Source organism: Hipposideros armiger, unplaced genomic scaffold (genome assembly GCF_001890085.2).
Source record: "Hipposideros armiger isolate ML-2016 unplaced genomic scaffold, ASM189008v1 scaffold_95, whole genome shotgun sequence".
Classification (NCBI taxonomy): Eukaryota; Metazoa; Chordata; class Mammalia; order Chiroptera; family Hipposideridae; genus Hipposideros; species Hipposideros armiger.
The window spans coordinates 2,743,891-2,760,640 of NW_017731445.1; the positions used below are offsets into that span (position 1 = coordinate 2,743,891).

General features: G+C 41.5%; 1 long non-coding RNA gene across 1 annotated transcript in view; it reads left to right on the top strand.

Moving 5' to 3' along the window:
• Nucleotides 1-15,323, top strand: part of LOC109384484 (uncharacterized) — a 52,370-nt gene extending 37,047 nt beyond the window's left edge. The window contains exons 2-3 of the long non-coding RNA XR_002124409.1: nucleotides 12,508-12,656; nucleotides 14,692-15,323. This is a non-coding gene — a long non-coding RNA (uncharacterized LOC109384484). The remainder of the gene's footprint in view (nucleotides 1-12,507; nucleotides 12,657-14,691) is intronic.
• Nucleotides 15,324-16,750: the final 1,427 nt, after the last annotated feature.

Sequence of the window (16,750 nt, forward strand, 5' to 3'; positions counted from 1 at the left end):
TATCCTCCAGTATTGATTAATACAGTTTTTTTCCCCTCAAGATAATTTGGTTTGTTATAAGACAGTTTTGGAGGCCTAATTATTATCTAAAAGTAGGAAAATCACCTTGCTAGAGCAAATCTCAAAGGGTGCATTGGTTTATTGGTTTCTGTCTGCAGCTTCTACGCGCTGTGACATCTCACCTAACAGAGGCACGTGCCTGTTCTGTTCTTAAAACTTTCCAATGAAGATGATTCAGCAGTGTGTCTCAGAAGCTCATTTGGTGTCAAACTAGCCACATCAAAGGACTTGGAAAACATTAGACATAACCCCTGTAGGTATGCAGAGTTACTAAAATACAAGTGAGACACCTGAATTCTGTCTGGGACAGAGTCTCCAGTTACAAAGATTTTTAAGCAGGCACCGTTTTGAAGATCAGAGTTTCCATAAAGCATACAGATGGTTGTAGTATTGCTAATGGAGTCAATGTTTAGCTGGTATATGGCTGATAGATCACAAACTCTCATTAATGATGTGTTGTTTTAACAGCACTGGGCAAATTCAGAACAGTGGGCATATCTGATGCTTTAGCACAATATTGATATGTGAAAAATGTTAGCATGCAAAGATGTTAGAGTCATGAATTTGAAAATGATCCGTGAACACATATAAACAAGTCAAGATTACATACTAAGTTTGAGGCAAAAGTTTTCCTGGTCCTCATTCACCTGAAAAATGAATAAGAGAAAGGGTCTAGAGATACTGTTTTTATGTTGACCTATCGTGAATACTTTCCTCAATTGCAGGGAAATTGACAATGAATGTTTCAAATGGACTGATTCAGCAAATTCTTAAGGAGCACCTACTATGTGCCAGGGAGTTATATGCTAGGGAATGCAGCTGGGCATAAGATAGACCAACGCCCTGGACTTTTTGGTATTATATTTTGTTGGAGATAGACAGGCAATAGACAAGTAACTGAAAAAAAAATCAACCAGGATACTTCCAGCTAATTATGTGTCATTAAAAACATAAAACTACATAACATAAGAGTGACTGCGGGTGGAAAGATATGCTAAAAAGCTGTATAGTCAGAGAAAGCCCCTCTGTGGAAGAGGAATTTAAGCTGAGACCTGAATGACAAGAAGCTGACTTTGCAAACCTTTGAGGGAGAACATTCTAGAGAGAGGGAGTAGCAAATGCAAAGACCCTCAGCTAAGCACAAGTTTGGCAGGTTCAGAGGCCAGATAAAGCCAGTGAGGAGTGAGGCCTGATCATGCTGGGCAAGGAATGAAGAAATATTATTTAAGCAGTCTTCATATTTTTAGATTTCAGAGTTTGAGCCCAAAAAGATAAAAATTTTTAGGAACTTGAAAATCATTTCTAATTATGGCTATTATCTTAGTTTTGATCTGTTTTCCCAATTGTCGGAGGACACGTGTTTCCTCAGAGATAAGACTTATCATCACTTAGGTTTTGCTGGCTCTTACTGTGGCTTGTGAATGCTGGACATTAGGCTTCCACAAAGTCCCCACCTTCCCACCCAGTCATCTCTGGAGGTCCCACGGGGCAGGTCATATATGCTCACAAATAAATTCATCCCTTACTATGTGGCACTATGATCATCCTTCCCCGTCAGTGGGCACTACCCTACCTGCTGGCCCCACTGAGTCTCCAGGCCTGGGTCACCTCTGCTGTGGATCTTTTCACAGCCTTGGTGCAGCACCAACACCTTCAGAAGCCACCAAACATCTGCACCTCCACAACCCTCCCTCCCCCCGAGGTGCTCAAATTGCAAGGGATTTCTACAAAGTAGGGGAGAATGCCCCCTTTTGTGATACTGCTGCATACAGAGGCTCAAAAATGTGGCTACTTGTGACCAATGTCTCATAGTTTAGTGACAGGCCCTGTAGATGCTACTGACAATGCCACCAATTTCCTTTTCCCCATCCTCCTACCTTCAGACTCACACGAGTGCATGGGGTTCTAGCCAGGAGACAAAGTGCAATGGGGGTCATCACTCTCCTCTCAGAACTAGCAAGTAGCATATTTGGTATCCAGCTCTCTGTTCCCCTGAATTCATCTCTATCTTTGGAGTCATGCAAATAAAACTTTGGAAACCCCTTCTTCCTAATTTCTCCCATGTGCCCAGACAAGGCGGACCCCCAGAATAGACATAACTTTCTCTAATTTGCTACCCCCTGTGTATGTGTCATCTCTGTCAAAGCCTCCATCTCTTTCTGGGTTCACCTGCCAGGGTTACTGGTGCAATAGAGCCCAGCAATGCATGAGGCCGCACCTCGCTCAGGGCCCTGGAACAGCTACGGCAGCCAGGACACCAGTGGATTTCTTGGCCTCTTCCATGAGATACCCTCTATGAATTTTAGGACCTCTTCCAGGCTTATACTGATTATTTTCAGGCATGGGTATGACACTTCCTGGTTCTAAAAAGTTCTTTCCCCGAGCCTTTGGTGTCCTTTACGACTGGCAGCTGTTCGGGGCTCAAAGCACTGTTATGCGTATACTGTAAGACCAGATGGAAGGGCTAATTCCCCAGGCTATTGCTTCAGCCACACATTCTTTGTTTCAGTCCAAGCAAAACCTCTGGCTCATACCTCCCAAAGCACATCCATTCCAGGTTTATTCCTGGTTCTTGCCATAGGGTGCATCAATGATTCCCACTCTCATTCCATATTGTGTCCTGATGCACTACCCCAGAGAGTTCTGCACTTTGTGTGATGCACAAATGCACAGAGGGATTGGGGGCCTGTTCCCTGGTTGTCAAGCTGTGTCCTCAGTTAAGGGGCTGCCAGTCTGAGAAAGGTGTGTCTCCTTGCAAATGGCCTCCTGGAGAAGCTGCCTTTTTTGTAATTTCACAAAGACACTGTTTGTGCTGCCCTGACAGGTGTGGTTAGAAGTGGCTCATTTCTCCATCCTAATAACATCCGCTGGGAGCCATTCTAGATTTTCCATGGTCTCTGTCCTCCCAACAATCTCACCAATTCACAGAGAAAAGGTGGATCATCCCATGTCTCTTAAAAGCACTTATCATTCAAGGAGCCAGCATGGCTCCTGCTTCAAGTACCCAAAGTGGTGCCCAGATTCTCCAGTGAAAGATCTTCATGCTGGTACCTCAACCCAGACAGTGGGCACTCTTGCGGCATCACAAGTATTGGGTTGTCAGAAAAGTCATGAAGCATTTTTGCAATAAAAAACAGAAAAAATATGTCATGACTTTTCCGACAACCCAATAAAATGGTGAGCATTTTCACGGGCCTCCAGGAACCCCACTGAAGTTAGCAACTTTCTTTTTCTTTGAGGAAGTAACCCAATGACCAGCAACATCCCATGATCATTGATAGGCAGCACCTCCATGGCACCACCTGACTGGCAGTTGGGCGGTTGGGTGAGAAAGTGCTCTCGTCTTTGTGCTAGTGATATGTGTACCCAGAGCCTCCCAACAGGACAGGAAAAGATGCAACTCTTTTTTATAAGCTCTTGTCACCAACCCACTAATGCAACACCCTAGGCCTCTGCAAATGCCTCTCCTTCCCCTAAATTTCTCAGGATCCTTAAGTAGTACATCCAGTGAATTCAGAAATAAGTCAAGTTGGTTCCCACGCATCACTCTTGTGTATGTTCTTCTGATATGGCTCCCTGGGTTCTGTGCAGGGTATGTGAACCATGTCTGATGTTTACCTCTACCGCTTCCACTAGATATTAACACATCTGTCCATCCCAGTCACCTCACCAGAGGGACTGCAGCCTCTGACGGGCCCAGCTGCTGTGTTGGCTGACTACCACCCCTGCTTGCCTCAGGGCTCAGACATGGGCTGGGGGACTAGGCCAGGAGCTAATCCAAGTGACAGATGCTCTGATGTATTCCTAATCACCCCTCCCTGGCTCTGTTCCTGACTGAGCTTGTGCTTGGTTCCCTTTTCCTTTCAAATGAGACCTGCCTGGGAAGCTCCTTAACTCATCATACAAATCGACTTAGGGCAGGCCCACCTTGCCTGCTTGCCAGGCTCACAAAGCTCCCGCCTCCCTCAGCCTGGACCTATATTTTCCAAGTCTGATTAGGTCATAGCTTTTTTTTTTCAATTGGCCGTCACCCTGTCTAGTTGTCTTACAAGAGAATTTGAAATATTCAACCACTTTGGCAATCTCTTAAGTGATAAAAATATGTCAATGAGAGATTCAACCAATTTTTCTCTTCCACATCCTATTAATACAGTAATATTTCAAAAGGTTATAATTAGGATTAATTTGTTTGGTGGTTAATGAGGTCATCATGCATTAAAAATGTGGACTAAAACGTTAGTATGCTGTTTCATTTGTATTCCAGAATATATGTAGCGGATGAGGCAGTACACCATTGAATTTAAATGTAAGTTGTAATTGCTTGAAGAAGCTGAAACTCCACCATTAGGTGCATGTACCTCTAGGCTAAGTCATACAGGTGAATATCTATGGGTTCATGTGTATAAGCTTCAGAGGCTTCTAACTACTCCCTCCAAAAGAAATAATGCATTTTGAGATTTTCTAGGTTAGAGGACTGTTAAACAAAGGAGGTGATATGTAAAGGCTTTAATGCTTGTGTTATTGGTGAACAAATTTAATGGGCTGATAGATAGGTAACTCAGGGTTAGAGCGATCGTTCCCAACTTTTTTAGAAGTGTTCTTTATCCAACCCCCAAACTTGTTGCAAATTTGGGCAAATTTAAAAGTTTTACTTTCAGTTTGTAAAACAGATGTCCAGTGATGTGTTGGTAAACGATTAACAATGGCTTGTCCAGGGAGTAGGGGGTGGCAGAGAAGGGCTTAGGTGTAGCATGTGTCTATTTCCATGGTGTAAAGACTCCCATCGTCTGGAATTTCCAGCTGCCAGCGTGATGTCACTGAACACGGAGTTGGGAAGAGGCACAGGAGCACACCATTTTACAGTATTTAAACCATGTAGACAATGGATGTCAGTAACCTCAAAAACAGAGGAAATAGTAAAAAGTAGTCAACAAATAAGGAAGTGATGGGTTTTGAGTATTTATTGCCTTTGTTTTTAATATAAGTTAATTAATTATGAGTTAATTTAACTTAATTTTAATAATGGCTATATTTAATAAGTAGCTCACAAAATTCCTGAAAATCCAGCAATCCATGCTTAACGAGCTAGTCTGAGCTGACTCTAGCACACCACCACATATACCCATCACTCAGGACTTTGAGATCCCACTTTGGAAAGTGGAAGGGCATAGACAGTGTCTCATGCATGCATTTCTGTACCACTGCAACTGACAAATATAGGTACTCTCCCTTATTTGTGGATTACGTTGGAGTGGTCTTTTGTTATAATAAAATATCAACTAAAACCCTTTAAAAAATATCTCAGTAACTAGATTGTATTTTTAATTTTTAGAAAGAAACAAGTTATAAGGTTGATTTAGTGCCTGCTTGAAAAGGTTTCTAAGTCAATACAGTAATTCATTAAAAAATATCTTTAACCCCAAAGAGGCTTAGAAGTTGACATTATAAGCTTCCTATGATGAAAAGACAAACAAACAAACAAAATACAAGTAAAAAGAAAGGTAAAGAGCAAACCTCAGTAAGAGGATTTGCCTGCACAGCATGTCTAGATCAGCAGCTTTGTCCTGTCCTGGCTGGGCTGGGAATGGTCCCCTGCTCCAGGTGGCCTGTCTCCATTTGCCAGCAAACAAGATGTGCCTGGCTTGAGCGGCTCTGCCCAAACAGATGTGCAAGTGCTTGGCTGAGGCAATCACATACCTTCCCTCAGGAATTTGAACTGCAAGAAAAAGGAGAATTTGTCTAGTTAATAATGGGAGCTGAAGCTAAAACAAGGTCATGAGGTATATCACCTGGGCCAGGTAAGTTATAAGTAGAAATCATGAGTAAGCAGAAGATAAGAATGATGTGCCAAGCAAAGAAACAGGCATTTTGTAAGGGAGAAATGAATAGCTGGTTGCCAGTCGGCCTGAATCCTTGTCAGCTGGCCAGTTCCAGACCAGGTGTAATCCTTTTAATAAATCAAGGTAAAAATTAAGAAAGTCTGAGAGAAGGTTACGCAAGTGCTCATTGCATCACAGGTAGAATCGTAATTGTACATTAAGAGGCACTGAATTTAATCTTAGCATTGAGTTTTTGCTGAAATTTGTTGTGTAGCTCCTTATAAACATTGAACAGAAGAGTGGACAAATATTTTCAATGGAAACGTTATAAATGAGACAGAACAGGCTTCACATAGCCATTTCTTAGCTTAATTTTTAACTGAAACAGCCCTGCATTATTAAATAATTCAGAGAAGACCTTTTCCTGGGAGCTAAGTACTCACAATTCAGGTGTGTAGCTTTTTGAGCCTTTAACCTGAAATAAAAGTTAGAGAATCTTTAATTATCCTTCAAATATCAGTTATCAAAGGCAGCTGTGTGACAAAATGACAAGTCAAATTTTCTGTTCCTTACCTCTTCTATGGCCCACCTAACATTCCATGCAATCATTGTTGGTTTTTCGGTGATACACCTGGGCAAGGTAGTCCCTTCAAAGAAAACTTCAAAAAAGTACGATTTCCATAAATTTCTGTGACATGCAAGGCATTTTTGTTTATTATCTCCCATTGGAGCCTCTTAACTCTAGGAGACAGGCAGGCATCATAATCCTCATTTTTCCAACGAGAACACGGAGGCTCAGAGAGAAGGCGTCCTACCTTTTATGACACAGCTAGAGAATATGGGAGCCGGGACTTCACCTCCAGTAATGATAAGGATGATAGCTAAGATTTACTGAGCCATGTGCCAGGTACTGTTATTAGCAGCTATGATGCCTACTTTCTGGATGACAAAACTGAGAACTCTCCTAACGCAAGTGACTATCAAATGAAGAGGTAAAGTTTTAAAACGCTGATTTTTAAATTGATAGGCTTTTTTTTTTGCAGGGAGCTTTGAGTGTGTTAGAGCTGAGAGTGGAGGCAGGGTTGGAGAGTAAAGAAAGCTAGCTGTAAAGGGCCTGTGGGCAGAAGGTCAAGATGAGTTCGGTCAAGCAGAGACAGGAAATCACAGGGATGCATTACGGAGCAGTCAGGCCAGGTAAGAACGAGTTGAAAATAGGAAACCGCTATTTCCCCAACCTGAGAAAAGAATTCAGAAAAAATAGAATTGCTAGGGGTACTGGATAGAACCCAGGGAAGAGAGATTCAGCAACTTGAATTTTAGGAAGCACGGTGGATGGTGCCTTGCTCAAAACCAAGAGGGTATATCCTGGAAATAGGCTCTTCTCTATGGCCTTTGAGATCAAGAGAACCAGATTTTTGGCCAGATACAGAACAGTGAGGAACAGCCAATTCCCAAATTAGTCTAAGATATATTTTTGGGCGGGGGGTGTTAATGACTATTTGACTTTGCTTAACATTATCCATTCAATTATAGTTTGCACCTTCAAAATGTGCATACACTACAAAGAGTTTAGCCTCAACGCCTATATGTTGCAGAAAATTCCCTTGTGTAGTGGCAGCAGTGAATTTTACTAGTAATTAGCCGTGTCTTCAGTTTGGGGAAACCTAAACTGGCTTCATCATCCCCTAAATAGAAAACAAAACATGATTAATTTCTAAAGCACTGCGTCAACCAAGCTTTTTTTTGTTGTTTGTTTTGTTTTGTAATTAAAGACACCCTGGGGCTTCACAAATGGAGAGTTTGGAATCACCTCTATGACATCCCCCAAACCCACCCCTATCCTTTCACCCCACAGCTACGATCTTTTAGATTGCTAGACCAGTATCATCTTTTGCCTGAATTACTACAGTGGTTATTACATACGGAGTTCCTCAGGATTCCTGCTAAACGCTCTTCTCATTGTCTCTGGTGGGTCTCCTCCTTTCCCAGGGCTTCAGTTATGTGAAGGACACCTATGTCCCCATCTCCAGCCCAGACCCCTCACCCAGTCTGACTTCAAATGTGCCAAATGACCATACTCACATCCATATCCCATCAACATGTCTAACACACCTCCCTACCCCCCTCATCCAAACCAACGGCTCAAATGTCTGGGATTGGTCCCCCTGACTTTCTGCTTACATAAGCCAGAAGTCTTAGGTATTAACTTCCAGACTTCCCTCTCTCCCTCCCTCCTTTTCTTCTCCGTCTCTCTCCCTAACTTAGTAGAACTGGACTTTCTATACCCAGGCCTGCCCTCTTCAAACTGATGCACTCTCTCAATGGCAAAGAGAGCAAGCTCTCTAAAACGCAGACCTGATCCTGTCATTCCTCCAGTGTAAAAACCTCTTAATTGCTTCCTATGCTCTCGGGATGAAACAACTCCTTAGAGTGAATCAAGGAGCTCTTGCCATAAAGCTCTCTCCCTCCCAGCCTGACTTGCTGTCATCTCTATACCTTCAATTCCTTCTGTGTGTGTGGCTCCTTTCTGCCTCTGAGCCTTTGCTCCTGATCTTACCCTTGCCAACACCTATCATTTATCTCCTCTGACTTTTTTTAACTCATGTGATCTTGGAAATCCCAGCTTAGCTGTTGCCTCATCCAGGAGGGATGTTGCCTCCTCTTTGATTCTAGAGACTGGGTCAGGCATTCCTTCTATGAGCCTCTACGGACCTAAGTACTCTGAATCTGCTGAGGCTGAATCTTTTTCCTCCTTCATTGGACTGTAAACACCTTAAGGGCAGGTACCTGTTGATTTCTAATTGCAAAATGGTGCTTAGTACAGTGTCTGACACAGGGTTCATATTCACATTGTTTATATTATGCATACTGTATCCAAAATACCTACCGATTGAATAATAATGACATCAATAGAAATTCAGTGTGTAAATGAAGCCTTATCTTAGGTTTCCCAAATGCATTATACTAATATGAAGGCAGCTGAGAATTGTTGCATATCTTCTTGTAATCTTTAGTCCCAGAGGCATTGTAATGGAAATTTGAGTCATTTTTTTTTTTCAAATTCACTTCCATTTATGTTACAAAACGACTTCGGCACCTGCCTTATTTTCTATTCCCATACCATTTTTAGGGACTTTAACATTTCTCTTAATAACTTCATTCCCACTGGGCCTCAACCACATCAGCAGCCCATACCAGAGACAACACAATTACACAAAACTGTTATATACTTGAGATCTGAAACTCTGACCTTCCCTTTGGAAACTCCGCCTCCCTTCCTTCCATTCTCTCACCACCAGAGTTAGCATGTCAAATGCCTTCCAGCTCCTTGAAGCTTTTAGGTTGGGGGGATCCAGACCACCTGTTATGTCACTTTGCTTCTCTAGTACACTTGGCCAGCCATTTCAGTGATGTATTTGCTATTATATCCAAATCCTGCATTCTCTCTACATTCGGCCATTCATCACTGACGAATGACTTCCAAGAGGACTTTCTCTTCTCACATTCTTCAACTGCTGAAAGCTGAGGAAGAAAATAATGTGGAAGTACCTATTAGGTCATTTGCAGTTTTGTGCAGTCTCATCAGCTGAATGCTAGCAAAACCGAGTATAATAAAAAAAAATTATGTTATTTATCTTGTTGTTTACACCCTATCAAGTCCCCCACAGAGGCTCCAAAATATTCCCCCCCCATCTTAAGCCCCCAGTGGAGGGCTTTCCTTAGTTGGTTTGCTAGAAAACTTCCACAGAGCCACTGGACTCTTTGGGCTAGATTCCAATCCAAAGCTCCCCCCTCAAATCCTACTATTGGAAGAAACAAAGCCCTTGGGAAGAGAGATTTTAGGTAACAGATGGAAACTGAAACATACAAAGAGTAAGACTACTCCTTTCCTGAAAATGAGGGAAGAAGGCAGAGATTAAAAACAGGCAAAACATGAAAAATGTGGAGAAAATTTGAGGTAGAAAGAAGTTGAGTTCGGAGACTAGACATCAAATGCCCTTACTTTCTCCGAAGAGATTTATTTAATAGAAAGATTAGTGGAGTGGGCATTAGAAGGCTTGACACTTTATTTCTTTTTGCCTCAATGTCCTCCTCACCCAAAAGAAAAAGTTGAACTCCATGGCCTCTGAGATGTCCTCCAGCACTAATGTCTGCAGAGTCAAGCAGACTTTCTGAACATCCACAAGGGTCTCCATCATGGTGTGTGTGTGGGGGGGTGGCACAGAAGATGTTGGGAATGCAAAAAGGAATGTTCGTGATACAGCGACAGGGGAGCTTCCTTGGCATTTAGTGAGTGAGACTTGACCGTGTGCAGGACTGATTTCCACAAGAAAGCATTGTCCCACCCTCCAAAATGTTGATGGGACTCCCTTTGTACAACACTGCTGTAATCACATTGTAGAAGTCCTAAAGACAGGCATCAGTTATTCTACTTTGTGAGATCCCTTGGCAGTGACTCTTCAGGACCAGCTGAATTTGTAGTCGGTGCTCAGTAAAGGCTTGTGAAAAAATTCTGTGGCCATACAAGTTGTATGTAACGTGAATCTTTGCAATTCTACAATGATTTCCCATTGACATACATTTTAATTTCAGAGGCGCTTTAGCTTCACTTCTGATTGACTTTTAATTGGCAATGACTCCTAACACTGAGAGAGCTGTTATTAAAATGGAACCCTGCAGGGAATCCATTTGTAAAGTGATAAATCCTTTTATAGTGTGAATAATCACCCATTAATTGATCTGGTTTGTAAATGTGAATTTTCATATGCTGCATTTTTTTAAAAATTTTAAATGTGGGCACGACTATAGTCTCCTCATTATAATCTTAAAGTTCAAGAAGGGTCTAACATATATGACAGTTTTTCTATTTTACTACTGCTTCCTTGTTAGTAACATCCAGGCTTCCCCTCCTATTAATTCCTCTTATAGGATATCTTGAACAATTCTATTTAAATAATAATCTGTTGCTTGCAAAACTATTGGTCTGTTTGTTTAGCTTTAAAATACAATAAGCTATCTTTCTCTGGGGATCTTTGGGCCACTTGCAGATTTTAAAATTGCTTTTATTCCTAGAGGGTTTCCTTTAATATAGAAAGGCTATATTCCACCTTTTACCATTTATGAAACTGAGTCACAGACTGGCCAACAGAGCATTACTACATCAGTATCTGTGGCTGAGATGACAGCAGAATTCAGATCACCTCAACTCTCATTAAAGAGCTGCTTCTTGACTAAAGCAGATTTTCTTAGCTCTGCAGAGCTCTCTTCAGGATGGCTTCCTGTGACTGACATGCTACTGTTCTGAGACATGGTCACGTGAGTGAGCTGACTCGGAGAATGTTACAGGTGTCTGTCTCTTTGGCTGATTCAAACAAATTCCATCCCTAGCTTATTTGCTAGAAATGAACTCCATCACATTAGGTTTTCCATCGGTAAACCCATGCTTGATAATATTCCGTCCTGCTGCTTTGGGTATTATAACAGTTCATGCAGAAAGTGCTGGATTAGCCTCATCACAGAAGATGATAGGGGATATAAATGCACACAGAATATTACTACCGATAATTATGGAGGGAACGTTTAGCCTGGTGTTCAATCCACGATGCTCATGGTGTAGTTTATAACAAAAAGAATCTCAAAGGCTCTGAAGATACCTGTTTCTGAAGTAATAGTACCATAGGGCTCTTGGGTAACATTCATTAATGTTTAGCATAACTATGGGAAGTTTTGGTGTTTTTTCTTTAAGGTTGCTATGGTACACTTTATTTTTTAACATTTCCACTTCAGCTTCTTTCCGCTCCTTTTCGATGGACACAGGCATCACTCTCTATGATATATTTTCCTTCTATTATTCTGTCCTTGGACTTATTAATCCATCATTTTATTTGACCCTGCTTTTCAAATGTTAGATATAAGCTGAGATATTTTTCTTGAATAGCAAAATAAATGGGATGTGAAGATTCACTCAGAATGTATCTTTCTTATGCTTTTTTTTTTCATGTACTCAGGAGAAGCCATGGGGACATGCCTCCTTCTGACTTCATTCCCCTCTGACTAGTCCCCTCACTATAGATAACATGGCATGATCCTGAGCGCTGGTTAGTTCCCTATCCAGGTGGGTGGGAAAAGCAAGAAAGGGGACATATAGAGGTTTACCAGAAAAACATAAGTGATGCTGCATCAGCACAGAAGCCTCTCCACTCAAAGAGAGTCGGTTACAAGCTAGAAAGAGACAATAACATTAAAAGCAATATTTCTGTCATGAGGCCTTCTCAGAGCTATGAAACTAACCTGCTTGTATTTTTTTTCTACAGCCCATAAAAGGGATCACAGCCAGAAAATACGAATCCCATAGGCTGCTATTATGCTGATGACAGTGAAGAAAGGGGGAAAATTGTTTCGTTGCTGAATTGCAGATATAATTATGACATTTTATATATTTTGCAGTCTGTACCACAGTTGTATTAATATCTACGATGCCCTATGGCAGGAGAGAAGTTAGCACCTTAATGCAGGCCACTCAGGCTCTGATTTTGCTAAGATTGAATCCCTCTGGCTATTTACTAATATGAATTTTGCGGTTAAAGGGATATTCAGAAGCAGGTGATAATGGCTGCGTCTTTTTCAGGACCCGCTGATTCATACAAATCATTTGTACCAGTGCAGGAGAGAAGCTAATTGCGCTTGGACAATGCGGCTTTCACTGCCAAGACCGGCAGCCGAAGTCTAACTGCTTACTTCAGCCAAAGATGGATACAATGGGGTGTTGAGAAAAATGTAAATATGCAGCTTTCGTTCATAGGAGAAATGTTTGGGAGTCAATCTGCAGGGGTTTACAAATCAATGCAATTATGACGAAGAAGCTGCAATTCCTGTTAGTGAGATCACCTGGCAGTCAAGTGTGTGTGTGTTGGGAAAAAAAAGTAAAAATACAAAAACAGCTATCAGTACTTTCAAATGTAACTCAGGCCAAAGGTTGGGGTTGGCCACCCGGTCCATACCTGATATTAAGAATTAAATATTCCTGGTGAACAGTGAGTGAGCCAATAAATAAACAAACAACATTTTGGGAGATGCAGAATAGACAGGGAAATAAAATGTGTAGTAATGAAATATTCATAACCTTGCATTTTATGGACCTCCAACACTAGTTCCATGATTTACACTATTTCTGTATGCAGTAGTATGGGATCTGCCGAACAATAATAAAGATGGTATTAGAATGCTACTGCCTCAGTGTCATGGAGAGGGGGGATTAATCAGCATTGTACGATAGCTGTAAACTTGAGTAAAGAGAAGCACATACAGATAGTTGCTTCCCTGTACACTTTCTGCTTGGCCCATGGAAATAGAGGAGATGAGGAATACAGTAAATACAAAAAGAATGAGTGTGATCACCCAGCTTCATAGAAATGCCCACATTATTTTCCAAGCTGTGGCTGATCAGGGGGGCACTGGGACAGACCAGTGGCTCCCAAGAAGGTGTGGTGGTCATTATGTCACATCAAGGGTTACCTGTTTAAAAAATCATGGCCCACCTGACCCCTAAAGCCAATTTGCTGTATGTTGAACTTGGTAATGTCCTTAATAGGAAAGAGGGGCTCGGGGGTCAATCTGGCTTTTGCCCTCACCTACTGTCATCAAGCTCTGGTCTGAAGAGACACAGAGCTGCAGATGAAAACCTGGAATGAACAGATTAACAGCTCTACCATCTTGCTTTAAAGAATATCTTAAACATCCCTGCTATATTCCTGTCTGTTCTAGAGCCATCCTCAAACTCTCAGCATTTATCATGTCCCAGATTTCACAGCATAGTTGGCTGTCAGCTCGGTCAGAGTTTCTGCTATGGAGTTTTCCTCAGCAAGGCTGGTTTCTCCCCTACTTTTGCTGAGGGATCAGATAGCGCGCTTCCTGGGAGCTGAGAGTGCCCTTTGCGGTGATAAAACCATGGCATGGAACAAAGCTCCATGAAAACTATGTGTCGTTCTCTGATGTCTTTCTGACTTGCAAATATCAGTGACTGGGACCCTGTTCTCTACCCCTTCCTGTTTTAGATGAACAAAGCTAATTAGCCATCGACATGCCTCCAAAGCATGAGCCTAACACTCAGAATACGTCCACTAAACTTCCTATGGGAAGTTTGAATATATTTCATTAAAATTTTAGCATTTATCTTTTGATATTTCCTTTGTCATGGTAAATCACCATCTCTTCCATTTTCCTTAATGAGACAACATGGTAAGCCAAATTTCCTACAGTTATATATTAGGATTTTGATGAAAATAGCATGCTTTTATTTCTTATTAGACCTAAGGGATATACTTATTGTTTGGGGCCTGAGGGCACACTTACCAAACTTTTTTATTATGTAAATAAATTATCCATTCCAGAGAGAGTCAGAACGCATATCCATATTGGTGACAAATAGGCATGATCAATATATTAGCTATAAATCTTGGGGAATAATTGTTACCCTTTGCTCATCCCTCTATTTTCATTGCTCAGAGCTAGGAGTATAGTGATGAGCAAAGGGTAATAATAATAGGTTCTCAGTAAATGGTGAAGGAATGAATCAGTGAATTCCATGGCCTTGGTGAATTTTTCTTGGTCTTCTATGTGATGAGGTTGGCTGTCATGTTGTTACAGAGAAATTAATCCAAGATGGGATGTGTTGTTGTCAAGAGTGATTAGTAGGAATATTGAACTTAATTAAAACACAGCATTTTGTTGGATTTCCTGGAAATATGGTTTCTTCCAGAACATCCTTCTTTTTTTTTTTTTTTTAAACTCATCCTTGTGTCTTCCTCTTTAGGTGCTGGAAGATGCTTTTACTTGGAATCTTCAAGCATGTTCTCCTCTGCTATCTACTCAGGAATGCAGGTGGAACTGGGGATGCTTTTACTCAATTCTAATGGTGTTTTTCAGAATTTTCCTATCTTGTTTATGTGTGTGTGTGTATCATATATATTTTATACACACACCTACAGACACACACACACACATACGTCTCAGCTATATACACCTGATGAAATACAAAAGAGTGAAAAGGTAATAAACTGAAATTCTGTGAAGCTGTTGTCTGATCCAGAGCCTCTGAAAAGAAGAAAAGCTTAGAATATTTGGGGCCAGATGATTTCAAAGTGTTTTATAGAGACTGACAATGTTCAAAGATTAAAAGTGATGAAGGGTAAATAAATCATAGGAAGTAATGACAGGAACCATCACCTACCTTGGGAAACAAATGAGATGAGTTATCTCATTACTTATGAAAAGCAACCATTAGTGAATCATAAGTATTGCTTGAAACATGCACTCTTCATTTAGCTGCAGAAATGGTTCTGAACCATCAGGTTAGATGAATGCTCCCAGCCATACAACCCTGCTAACCTGTTCATTCATTTAGGGCCTTTCCACTCCCTGCAAATATTCCCCAAAACAGTCCCCAAAAGGGGTATACTTTATTCTAGAAAGGTAATAACAGCAGATCCCGAAATAAAGTTTTAAAGATAATAAATTGCAAACTCTACCTTTTCCTTTTCTTTCCCCTCCTGCTGGCATCCGTATAAAAGTCTCCCTCTATAACATTTTGGTCTAAGTTGGATAAAACATACCTTCCCAGGGTTCTCTATTTGCTAATAGCAAAAGAGCTGAATTGTTGCCATTGAACTTGCTGGGAAGTGCTTTGACTTTAGGTGAGCTCACAATCAGCTTATCACTGCAGTGCTGTGATTCGGGTCATAATTAAAAGATTTCACTACAGAAAATGACTGTGCTGCTTGTACATTCCTTTCATGTCCTTGAGGGAGAATGACATCAATCACTTGTTTGCTTTCATGTGATATTTTAAAGGCAGCATGATGAAATAGAAAAAAACCAAAACAAAACACCAAAGCCATAAAAGACAGGCCAACTTTCCAATTCTGGCTCTGTCAATGAGGAGCTTTGAGAACTTGGGCAAATTACTTAACATTGTTGAGCCTTAGCTTCTTCAGCTGTACAATGGGCCATAACACCAGCCTTGCAGGGTTCCTATGGATTAAATTAAGTAATGTATTTATGTACCTGATATTTTTGTAGGCATTCATTCAATGCTGTATTATCATTATTCTACCCTCTAGTCCTCCTTTCTACATTTCTATTTCCTTCAGTATTACACTCCTCTGGGAAGTGATGCAATTCTGCCAGGCTCTAAACTGCTTGATAAGAAGTTATGAGAGGGGCCGGCTGAGTGGCGCGTTGGTTAAGAGCTGGCTTGGGACGCCAGAGGGCCCCAGTTCAGATCCCACACATGAGGGCCAGTGACACTGCCCTCTACAGCTAAGATGCTGAACAACAGCTCAACCTGGAGCTGGGCTGCCGTCGACAGCGACGTTGTGGGTTGCAGCCCCTGTGGCATTGGGTTGCCATGGGCTACTGTGTATAGCCAGCAGCCAGTGTGAGCAGCCAGCAGCTCACCGTGAGCGGCCGTCCAGAAGCCGGCGACTGATCTGCCTCACCTGGGAAGAGCGCAATGATGGTGCCAACTTTGGTGAAGCAACGTCCTCCACAACTAGACTGAAGAACAAAAGGACAGCAACTTGTCTGTTCCCCTTCCCCCAATTCCCCAGCGCTGTTCCCATCCCCCAATTCCCCAATAAAAATCTTAAAAAAAAGAAGTTATGAGAATTAATGAGACCAGTGAGCTCACTTTCTTTTTAATCATGGAATGCTGAAAGGACTCCCTATCCATGAAGTATTTTCAATTTTTCCACAAAAATGTCTCCTCCCCATGACCCATTCTAGCCCTTTGCTTCTATCCCAATTTGAGCCATAATTTAAGTAAATATTCTGTTACAGCTTGTGGATTAGATGACTCTTTCCAACAGGCAGCA